General features: G+C 42.8%; 1 long non-coding RNA gene and 1 other non-coding gene across 2 annotated transcripts; one reads left to right on the top strand and one right to left on the bottom strand.

Annotated features, from left to right (window-relative positions):
* The first annotated feature begins 933 nt into the window (after window positions 1-933).
* LOC120985979 lies at window positions 934-3,949 on the top strand. The gene is made up of 3 exons (XR_005775624.1): window positions 934-1,024; window positions 1,182-1,238; window positions 3,877-3,949. It is a non-coding gene; the product is annotated as an uncharacterized LOC120985979 (long non-coding RNA).
* A 3,539-nt stretch (window positions 3,950-7,488) lies between these two features.
* LOC120987505 lies at window positions 7,489-7,574 on the bottom strand. Its single transcript, XR_005776101.1, has one exon. It is a non-coding gene; the product is annotated as a small nucleolar RNA SNORD71 (small nucleolar RNA).
* Window positions 7,575-12,277: the final 4,703 nt, after the last annotated feature.

The raw sequence follows: 12,277 nt of genomic DNA, 5'->3' as shown, positions 1-12,277 counted from the left end.
TTCTTTACACGGATGTGTTTACTGTCCAGTGCCCCAATGCAGTTAGGAAACTGTGCTGATTGGTAAAATCCCTCGGCGATACAAAGCCAATCTTCCGCCTTGGGGATAGGCATCACCGCTTCTCTGAGCCGCTGCCAGATAACTTTGCAGGTATGACAGACAATCCCAGAGATTTTTGAGATCCCCAGTCACTGATAGCTGTACACAGGGGAGGTGTTATCAGTAATTGATAGCATTATCTGTGTAAGTGTGTATACATAGATAGCTGTCAGTCACTGATAGTTGTATACAGGGGAGGTGTTATCAGTGATTGATAGCATTCTCTGTGTAAGCGTGTATACAGAGACAGCTGTCAGTCACTGAAAGCTGTACACGGGGGAGGCGTTATCAGTGATTGGTCTGCAAAACTGTACAAACCGGATCTGGCATGAAAATCAATGTAAGCCAATGGTGTCGGATCCGGACTAAACGGGTGCATCCGGATATATTAATTGAAATGGTCCTTTGCCAGATCTCAAGACCTGAATAAAAAATGTTGATGTGAAAGTAGCCTAATGTGTGAAAGCAGCCTTAGGGTGCATGGACGCGTTGTGGCTGAGCCACTGTGTTGCTTTGTGGATCACCGCTAATTGCTTTGGTCAGAGGTAGATATACCATATGTGCAATCTGTGCAGCTGCAGGTAACATCCCACTGTCTATTAGATGAAATATAATGGACTGAGCTAATGGATTTTATAGCTCACAATAACTGGTGAATTGTTGGAGAGACGTAAGGGGGTGCTCTGTAATCAGGAGGATGTTTTATCATTGAAGTGCAAGGGAACCACGTCATGTTCTTTACAGGGGCCCTGAGGGGTCTACGTCCGCCCCTGTTTTCACTACTAGTGGAGGTGAAGAACACCTACGGTTACAGCGGCTCGGCTGCGGTGTGTACGAGCACCCATAATCATTTTTATAAAAGAAGAACCCTTCAGTTAAATCTTTCTCTGCACAGCGCACCATCTTTTGATCTTTGACATTTACAGTAAGTTACCAATATATATATTTTTTTATTTCTTTTCTTTAGCAATGAGAGACAGCTCCTGAGCGGTCATACGTGTGTGATGCTTGACACCATCCTTGTTGCAATGAGATGTTCATGTGAAAATCATTTTATTGTTACCTCCTCTTCTTTTTTGCAGGCCTCCTAGATGATAGGTGGAAATGTGTGAGTCCCCGGGAACAGCAGAGATCAGGAGGTGAGAAAACACACTCTTACTTCTCTCCAGTTCCTTGCAAGTTTTTTTTATTTTATGAAAGACCTTATGTTGAAACTTGAACAGACTTCCTAATGTAAAGTCAACAGAGAAACACTTAGCTGTATGCTTTAATAAATTGTTATAACTGCCATGTCTCATTGAGAACCATGTCACATGGGTGTTCTGCCACTGGGAATATAAACCCCATGTCTGCACGACATTGCCCTTAGCATTTTTCCAGGAAGAGTTGTTTTTCCACATTCTGGTTCCTCCAAAGGGAAAACGCATTAATAGAGCTGAACGTGTCACATGTATCAAGGGGTTTTTGCCCAGTTGCTTAGGGAGTGATGTTCCCAGGCAACTGTATCCTACAACATATTAAGTTGGCACTGTTGTGTGCAGAATTAAAATGCTGCCATTTTTCATTAACTGGTTAATGAAATTGCAACCCTGCTATAGATACAAGTGGTCCCTCAAATTGAGTAGTTCATCTTGGCACAGTCTGAGGGCAGTTCAGGACATCTAGTACCAGTACTAGACAACTGATACAGGTGTTTTATCAGAGAAATGGCCATGTCAACTGGTTGGATCTGAGTCTGAGGCATTGTGTTTTGAGTCTAGTTTTAACTTACAATAGTCCAGTAAAGACCATTGCATGTTGAAAATATTGTATCCTGAGGCCATTGTGTGTTAAAGGATCACCTTTTGAGTCTAGACAATGGACATAAACTCTATCTAATAATGTAGTAAAACTTCTCTTGAGCTAGTAAGAAAGGGTTTGAATATGTATTGGAGGAAATTTGCTAAGCTAAATACACCAGAATTCTGGCTTAAAGGGGTTGTCCACTTTTTTATATTGATGACCTGTTCCCAGGATAGGTAACCAGTGTCAGATCGGCCGGGGTCCGATGCCTGGCACCTCTGCCGATCAGCTGTTTGAAGAGAAAGCAGCGCTCGTACAAGCTCTGCCTTCTCTTCAAGGTTTACCTGTTCGGCGTTGCAACTGCAGTGGTGAACAGGTGTAATTACAACTAAGCCATCCTATTCACTGCAATGGGACAGCTCCTTCCTGTTCAAGTGAATAAGAGGGAGCTGTCCCATAGAAGGGAATGGGGACAGAGCAATTTTAATTACACCTGCTCACAGTTGCAGTTGCAACGGCGGGCAGGTTAACCAGTGAAGAGAAGGCAGCGCTCATATGAGCCCTGCTTTCTCTTTAAACAGCTGATTGGCTGGGTGCCGAAAGTCTGGATTAAAGGAAAAATTTTATAAAAAATGCAACATGTGGATAATTTATTTCTTAGGTAGTGTTCTGTCTAATGATTTTTTTTCTGTTAGTGTTCAGTTAGATTCGGTTTGTTGCCTGGCATCATTCGTAGTAGGAATCAGTGCTTCAATGTTATCAGCACCGACGCACCTCCAGCTGTCTTTGCACGATCTGTAAAATGGTGCGGATAGCCTGCTACTAGACCATACTACTACCGTATATTTCTGAGGTTTTCTCTATAGGATATGTGAATCTGTAAAGAAAAATGTAGCATGCTCCATCACTATATTGTATTAGGATGCTTTCACATACAGGTTTTTTTGGTGTTTCTCTACATTTTTGCAGGTTTTTTTTTGTGTTGTGTTTTTTACACTGCCGTTTTTGCTGTAAAAATGCCAGCTCCAGATGTTAGCTGAAGGTCTATGGAATATATGAAATGCAGCACACACAAACTTTTTTTGCTAATGTTGTTCATTAGGCGGTATTTTTGTATTTCCGGGTCCCCTTGCATTAAGTGACTATTTGTCTTGACTTATAAGGAGATCCGGCAGTCACTGCCGTGGCCAGTGATTGGCTACAGGTGGCTTCAAACCGGATGTTTACAGTGAGGGAGTGCAGTGGCCCATCATAGGAGAAGGTGCAGGGAGCACATAGCTTTTTTTCAACTAAGGCTGACATATTATATACAGCCTCCTGACATGCACTACAGAACTGTTCTGGGTCTGTCAACACCAAACAGAATGTGCAGTTACCCAGGACCCAGCGATCATCCGTAAGACATGGCATTTATGCTGCCGGATCTGTATACACAGCACTCATTGAGCACTGTGTACACAGGGATGGAGATAGCAGGCACAGTAAAAAATGTCTCTACTTCTCTTCTGGGAGCTTGACTGACAATGGACTCCCCGCTCCTGCAGCGGCCATCTCAGTAAGGATATTCCTGAATGTGGACTGCCTGCATGTATAAAGCCTATAGGCGGTCCAGAACAGGTTTATCTTTTCCTTTGATTATATTTTATCTCATATTGTGATTAAAAATGAGTAATATATAAAGTAATCTCTATGTGTTCCATGTCCCCCTCCCCTCGACTGTCCTGCATATGGAACAGAAGACTTCCCTTTCTGCACTGTCTGCAGTAGACCAAAAAGCAGAGTCAGCCATGTGAACATACCCTTAAAGTATTTATTGTTTCTGACAGTGTCAGCTTATTGCAACATCCAATTCCCCATGTTGGATATTTTGGCTGATCCCTTCAATATGAAGTTTATAGCATGAATAGTTAATTAAGTTGTACAATATTTCTGATTTAATAAAATGTTGCAGAACCTTGGTCGTCATGGAAAATGAACAATTTTATGTGTTTGAAGGGGAAGCAATTACATTCCAAATTCCACTTTACTGTTTATGCCATCAGCTTCAGAAAGTGCCCCTACAGCAAAAGTCGCCCATTGATCTTTCTTCACCACCTCCAGGTACTGTCTTTATTGTTATTTTATTATCCTGTCTTTTATTCATTAGCTTAGAGCTTTACTGTCCTCATCCATTTAATGAAGGCAAGCAGCGTTTTCAGAGTTCATAGTGCATGGCCAGTCTGTATGTTACATTTCATGAGGATGCCTTGGCCCCGTCTGGGTGCACAGTACAAGCAAATTATCTGAGCTCATGATAAAAAATGAAAATGTCAAGTTGTAGTTACTGCTAGAAAAGAACAGTCTGTTTACTAGCAGGTGCATGTCACAAATACAGTATATTATGTAATGTCTATTGAAAGGACTAGACGATAAAATTGTATATGAGTAATAAGTCTATTGTAGTCGATGAAATAAATGACAGCAAACTATTTAACCCCTTCAGGACACAGCCTTATTTCATTTTAACCCTTTCATGATCAAGGGTCATTGATGCCCCAGTGTCCAGGTCAAAATTTACTAATCTGACATGCGTCACTTTATGTTGTACCGTATATACTCGAGTATAAGACGAGTTTTTTGGCACATATTTTTGTGCTCAAAAAGCCCCCTCGTCTTATACTCGAGTCTAGGTCTGTATCATGGCAACTTACATTCCCATAATACAGACCATGACATGTTGGGGGCCGGAGAAGCTGTTACTTACCTTTACAGCTGCTCTGGTCAGCTCCCAGCACATCCGCGCGGCACCTCTGTTAAAGGGACACTGACAGGCCCAATAAGCATCCAGCCGTTCTGAAGCCCCGCCCAGCTCATCAATATTCACTTCTCTGGGCGGCGGCTACAACTCTCCCCGACTCAAGTGCCCCGCGCATGCGCATAAAGCAGAGGCTGCAACAGCAAGACGCAGACTGTCTGTACGCAGGCGCGATGTGACCCCGGCCGGGCGCATGCGCTGAAGATTAGACGGCGGACGTGCCCAGAGGATTGAATTGGCCATGCGCAGGATCTTGAGTCGGGGAGAGTTGTAGCCGCCGCCCAGCGAAGTGAATATTGATGAGCTGGGCGGGGCTTCAGAACGGCAGTTGGGAGCGGCTGGCTGGGCGCATTTTGAGATGAAACGCCGTCCCTTGGGCAGATTGGAGACGAGACAAGCAGGTTATAAAACTTTAGTTTTCGGTATTTATAAGGTGGACAGGGGGGATACTTAGATGATTTTAATACACTTGATAAGACCTGTACTGTCATATATATACCTAAATATGCTTATTGGGCCTGTCAGAGTCAGACTCCCATCAATCTGAGTCACCCTCTTGCAGATGTGTGTATATAATGTAGAGTGTGTGCATTATATACACATAATGAAATTTACCAGTAGCTGCTGCATTTCCCACCCTAGTCTTATACTCGAGTCAATAATTTTTCCCATTTTTTGGGGGTAAAATTAGGGGCCTCGGCTTATATTCGGGTCGGCTTATACTCGAGTATATACGGTAATTGCTTTGGAACACTTTTATTTATCCAAGCCATTCTGAGATTGTTTTCTCGTGACATATTGTACTTCATGATAGTCATAAATTTGAGTCAATATATTTCACCTTTATTCATGAAAAAATCCCAAATTTACCAAAAATTTTGAAAAATTCTCAATTTTCTAAATTTCAATTTCTCTGCTTCTAAAACAGAAAGTCATACCTAATAAAATATTTATTACTTAACATTTCCCATATGTCTACTTTATGTTAGCATCATTTTGGAAAGGTCATTTTATTTTTTTAGGACGTTAGAAGGCTTAGAAGTTTAGAAGCAATTCTTAAAATTTTTAAGAAAATTTCTAAAACCCACTTTTTAAGGACCAGTTCAGGTCTAAAGTCACTTTGTGGGGCTTACAAAGTGGAAATCCCCCATAAATGACCCCATTGTAGAAACTACACCCCTCAAGTTACTCAAAACTAATTTTACAAACTTTGTTAACCCTTTAGGTGTTCCACAAGAATTAAAGGAAAATGGAGATGAAATTTCTAAATTTCACTTTTTTGGCAGATTTTCCATTTTATAAAAAATTTTTCTTTAACACATTGAGGGTTAACAGCCAAACAAAACTCAATATTTATTACCCTGATTCTGCGGTTTACAGAAACACCCTACATGTGGTCGTAAACTGATGTAAGGGCGCACGGCAGGGCGCAGAAGGAAAGGAACGCTGTATGGTTTTTGTAAGGCAGATTTTGCTGGACTGGTTTTAGATGCCATGTCTCATTTAAAGCCCCCCTGATGCACCCATACAGTAGAAACTCCCAAAAAGTGACCCTATTTTGGAAACTAGGGGAAAGGTGCCAGTTTTATTGGTACTATTTTGGGGTACATATGATTTTTAATTGCTCTATATTACGTTTTTTGTGAGGCAAGGTAACTGAAAAATGGCTGTTTTGGCACCTTTTTTTTTTTTTACAAGATTCATCTGACAGGGTAGATCATGTGCTATTTTTATAGAGCAGGTTGTTACGGACGCAATGATATCAAATATGTCTACTTTCTTTGTTTGTTTCAGTTTTACAAAATAAAGCATTTTTGAAAAAGAAATTATGTTTTTGTGTGTCCATTTTCTGAACGCCATATGTTTTTTATTTTTCTGCCGATCGTCTTGTGCAGGGGCTCGTTTTTTGCAGAGAGAGTTGAGGTTTTTATTGGTACCCTTTTTGGATACATAGGATTTTTTGATCATTCATTATTATACTTTATGGGGCAAGGTGACCAAAAAATTGGCTGTTTTGGAACAGTTTTTATTTATTTATTTTTACAGCGTTTACCTGAGGGGTTAGGTCATGTGACAGTTTTATAGAGCAGATCGTTACGGATGTGGCAATACCTAATATGTATACTTTTTCTTATTTATTTAAGTTTTACACAATAATAGCATTTCTGAAACCAAAAAAATGATGTTTTAGTGTCTCCATAGTCTGAGAGACATAGCTTTTTTATTTTTTGGGCGATTGTCTTAAATAGAGTATCATTTTTTGCGGGATGAGGTGACGGTTTGAATGGTACTATTTTGGGTGTCATAAGTCTTTTTGATCGCTTGCTGTTGCACTTTTTGTGATGTAAGGTGACAAAAATGGCTTTTTTGGCACCGTTTTTTATATTTTTTTATGGTGTTTATCGGACGGGGTCTATCATGTGATATATTTATAATGACGGTCGTTACGGACACGGTAATACCTAATATGTGTATTTTTATTTATTTATTTTTATAGGAAAAGGCAATTTATTTTTTTAATATTACTTATTTATTTTATTTTTTTTACTTTTATTATTTTCAATTTTTTTTTTATCAAGTCCCTCTTGGATCTTGAAGATCCAGTGGGGCTGATGGCTGTACTATACTTTGCAATGCTCTTGCATTGCAAAGTATAATACTATCAGATGCCCTGTAGGTGGCAACACTGGACGTTTTTGCAAAGTGTCCGGTTGCCATGGCAACCATCGGGCGCTGCCATCGCAGCGCGGCAGCCCCGATGGTGGAGAGAGGGAGCCCCCTCCCTCTATTAACCCCATGGATGCCGCGGCATCTATGGGGTTACAGCAGAGTGTCAGCATAGAGCTGACACTCTCTGCTGATGGCGGCGGCTCAGGAATGGAGCCGCCGCCATCACACACAGCAGGGGGACCGATCGGGGGCAGGGGGCAGCGCTGGAAAGGAGGGAGGAGGGGGGGTACGGCCAACATTGAGGGAGGCTGAGGCAGCACAAATGGGAGCAGGAGGAATGTATGGGGCGGGGAGGGGGCGGACCGCATCAGGGCAGGCGCTGCATGAATTGAATATGGAGATGAGCTTCAGGGGCAGGCGGCAGGCGGACACAAGGGGGGGCTTGGAGGGGCACAGATCGGGGGGCACGAGGAACACTACCTGATTTCAGGCTCTGATCTGCAGAGCGCAGATCAGAGCCTGAAACCGGCATTTTTTCACTGCCGCGATCCCATTGGTTAGTCTGCATAGACTAACCAATCGGATCGATTGCCAGCAAGGGGCCACTCTGATTGGTCCCTTGCCGGCATTACTGAACTGTATGCTGTCCGTGACAGCAGCAGGACAGGGGCAGAAGCTTTAATCCAAGCGCTTTGCAGCAGTAGGTAGGGAGGCCGCGCTGATTTTTCTGCACGGTCCCACAAGCGAACGTGGATCTGGCGGCGAGGGACTGGAACAAGGGGATACTAGTATAAAAGCTATCCACGTATAGGTGGTAACCCTTATCTAGCAGTGGGTGCATAAGGTCCCACACAAGTTTCCTGCTTACCCCCAATGTGGGGGGACATTCTGGGGGTTGAATACGGGAATCTCGCCCCTTGTACAAACAAAACTTTTAAGTGTACCCTGAGGTACTCTCACAAAGTTTGTACAGCTTAACGCCATACCTCGCTCGCTTAGAGGGAACATGAGTCTCCCCTTGAAAGCAATGAGAGATTCATCAACCGCGACCTCCCTTCCAGGTATGTAGGCCTCCATGAATTTGGCCCCGAAGTGATCGATGACCGGCCTGATTTTGTACAGGCGGTCATAGGCAGGATCCCCTTGGGGGGGACATGCTGCATTATCTGTATAATGCAGGAATTTTCGGATGGCCTCAAATCGGGAACGTGTCATGGCCATACTGTAGAGTGGGGTCTGGTAGAGGACGTCCCCACTCCAGTACAGCCTGACACTGGGCTTTTTGACTAGGCCCATATGCAGCATGAGGCCCCAAAATGTCCTCATCTCGGTTGCACTGATCGGAGTCCAGAAAAAAAAAAAAATACCTAATCTAACCCTAAACTTGCACTAACTACCCCTGCCTACACCTCCCACTACTTGCCTGCCCCTGCCTGTCCCTGCCTCCTGAGGTGCTTGATGGCAACAAAAACTCACAATGTCGGTGGGCAGCGCAATCTCCTGCTGCTCTCTACACTCCACGGACCGGAATGAGCGGGCAGAGCAGTGGTGGAGATTCAGACTTGCAGCGCTCCACCCACATGCCGCATGGGGACCAATCGCAGGCGATGATCGCCACCTCACAGGATTGCAGGACGGTGATTGGTGGTGTATAATCACACCACCGATCACCGTCCTTTCCGGGTTATCGGGTCATCAAAGACCCAAATAACCCAGAAACGCAGAAAACCGCAGGTCTGAATTAACCTGCGGTTTTCTGCGATCGCCGACATCGGGGGGTCATTAGACCCCCCTGGGCATTGGTACAGAGTGCCTGCCGAATGATTTCGGTAGGCACTCTGTTCCGATCACCGCAGGCGGCGCTGTGGTGATCGGAAATTCTCAGGACGTACCGGTACACCCTGTGTCCTTAAGTACCAGGACATCAGGGCGTACCGGTACGCTCTGTGTCCTGAACAGGTTAAAAACAACAAAAAAGATTAGGAAATGAAAAATAGCCAAATTAGATTTGTGACTTATTTGATCCGCATTCAGCGTGCACAATTTTTGTCAATTTGACATAAAAGGTGTATTCTTCCTATAGTCATTTATGGCAAATCCTTTGTATATGTCAGTAGTCTGTCAGTTATACAGGGAGTGCAGAATTATTAGGCAAGTTGTATTTTTGAGGATTAATTTTATTATTGAACAACAACCATGTTCTCAATGAACCCAAAAAACTCATTAATATCAAAGCTGAATATTTTTGGAAGTAGTTTTTAGTTTGTTTTTAGTTTTAGCTATTTTAGAGGGATATCTGTGTGTGCAGGTGACTATTACTGTGCATAATTATTAGGCAACTTAACAAAAAACTAATATATACCCATTTCAATTATTTATTTTTACCAGTGAAACCAATATAACATCTCAACATTCACAAATATACATTTCTGACATTCAAAAACAAAACAAAAACAAATCAGTGACCAATATAGCCACCTTTCTTTGCAAGGACACTCAAAAGCCTGCCATCCATGGATTCTGTCAGTGTTTTGATCTGTTCACCATCAACATTGCGTGCAGCAGCAACCACAGCCTCCCAGACACTGTTCAGAGAGGTGTACTGTTTTCCCTCCTTGTAAATCTCACATTTGATGATGGACCACAGGTTCTCAATGGGGTTCAGATCAGGTGAACAAGGAGGCCATGTCATTAGATTTTCTTCTTTTATACCCTTTCTTGCCAGCCACGCTGTGGAGTACTTGGACGCGTGTGATGGAGCATTGTCCTGCATGAAAATCATGTTTTTCTTGAAGGATGCAGACTTCTTCCTGTACCACTGCTTGAAGAAGGTGTCTTCCAGAAACTGGCAGTAGGACTGGGAGTTGAGCTTGACTCCATCCTCAACCCTAAAAGGCCCCACAAGCTCATCTTTGATTATACCAGCCCAAACCAGTACTCCACCTCCACCTTGCTGGCGTCTGAGTCGGACTGGAGGTCTCTGCCCTTTACCAATCCAGCCACGGGCCCATCCATCTGGCCCATCAAGACTTACTCTCATTTCATCAGTCCATAAAACCTTAGAAAAATCAGTCTTGAGATATTTCTTGGCCCAGTCTTGACGTTTCAGCTTGTGTGTCTTGTTCAGTGGTGGTCGTCTTTCAGCCTTTCTTACCTTGGCCATGTCTCTGAGTATTGCACACCTTGTGCTTTTGGACACTCCAGTGATGTTGCAGCTCTGAAATATGGCCAAACTGGTGGCAAGTGGCATCTTGGCAGCTGCACGCTTGACTTTTCTCAGTTCATGGCCAGTTATTTTGCGCCTTGGTTTTTCCACACGCTTCTTGCGACCCTGTTGACTATTTTGAATGAAACGCTTGATTGTTCGATGATCACGCTTCAGAAGCTTTGCAATTTTAAGAGTGTTGCATCCCTCTGCAAGATATCTCACTATTTTTGACTTTTCTGAGCCTGTCAAGTCCTTCTTTTGACCCATTTTGCCAAAGGAAAGGAAGTTGCCTAATAATTATGCACACCTAATATAGGGTGTTGATGTCATTAGACCACACCCCTTCGCATTACAGAGATGCACATCACCTAATATGCTTAATTGGTAGTAGGCTTTCGAGCCTATACAGCTTGGAGTAAGACAACATGCATAAAGAGGATGATGTGGTCAAAATACTCATTTGCCTAATAATTCTGCACTCCCTGTAGGTCCCTCCTGGCTAAGGACATGATGTGTATAATGCCGTTAAGACCATTCTATAGTGTGCAATACAGCTGTATTTTTTGTACATGAGCAGCCTTTTGCTCTACAGCCAGGATTAGAGGTAGCTCCAGTCCCAACTATTAACCCTTTGATCATGCTGTGGTCACAGACTGTGGCAATCAAAGGGGATTTTCTCTTCTGATAGGGTCTCAGCGATCTGATCAGAGGCTGGGAAAGCCCTCTGCAGTCAACGCATGGAACATAGAAAGTACTCAGGGACTCTAAATTCAGTAATATAGGTACAGTAACATAATGGGACAAAAAATAAATAAATCACCCCATTTTACATATAAAAATAATAAAAAATAAACATAATAGATATCGTCACATCTGAAAATGTCTGAACTATTCAAATTTTAAAATACTTCTCCTGGTTAACATATGAAGCTGTAATAACGACTGCTAAATACTAAATCTATCTAAATAAATCCCCCTCCTGACTCCTATGTAGTGCTATAGCTAGGAAGATATGCTTTTCAGGGTCTCGGGAAATCTAAGTTACCACCTTGTAGAACTGTACTAGACTATGAAGTATCAAATCTACCAGATCCTGCTCCCCATTCCTAAATAGTGCCATAGCTAGGCAAATTAGCTTTTTCAGGGTCCTGGCAAAGCTGGGTTACCACTATGTGCAACTGTAATAGACCACAGAATACTACATCCACCAAGACAAATGGCACTTCTAAATAGTGCCATAGCTTGGCAGATTTGCCTTGCGGGGTCCTTGGAAAGCTGGGTTATTTGCGTAATGTAAAGGTAACATCTAAATAGTGTGTAAGCCTAGTAATCCCCTCTTCCACACTGATGGATGTCAGATTTCAGGCATTCAGAAATCCTCCCTTCCTATATAGGCAAACTTGACATTCAGGCACCTAGGAAAACTTGGTAGCACTTTCTGTAGTGTTAGTGCACCGGTACTGTCTAGTGTCCCTGCACACACTGTAGCTGGCCAGCTAAGACCTGTGCTAGGTTGCTAATATAGCTTGTGTCTTTATACAGCTAAACCTGCCAATAACCTTAATACAGTTCCTATGTTTGTGTGTTAAAGACATACACAGAGTTATTTGCAGTGACTTCATGTTTGGATGTCGCAAAACTGTTATACAGGGTGGGCCATTTATATGGATACACCTTAATAAAATGGGAATGGTTGGTGATATTAACTTCCTGTTTGTGGCACA

Source organism: Bufo bufo, chromosome 1, assembly GCF_905171765.1.
Source record: "Bufo bufo chromosome 1, aBufBuf1.1, whole genome shotgun sequence".
In the NCBI taxonomy this organism is placed as follows: domain Eukaryota; kingdom Metazoa; phylum Chordata; class Amphibia; order Anura; family Bufonidae; genus Bufo; species Bufo bufo.
The sequence above is the reverse complement of the archived record's forward strand: the minus strand, read 5'-3'. Positions and strand labels throughout refer to the sequence as shown.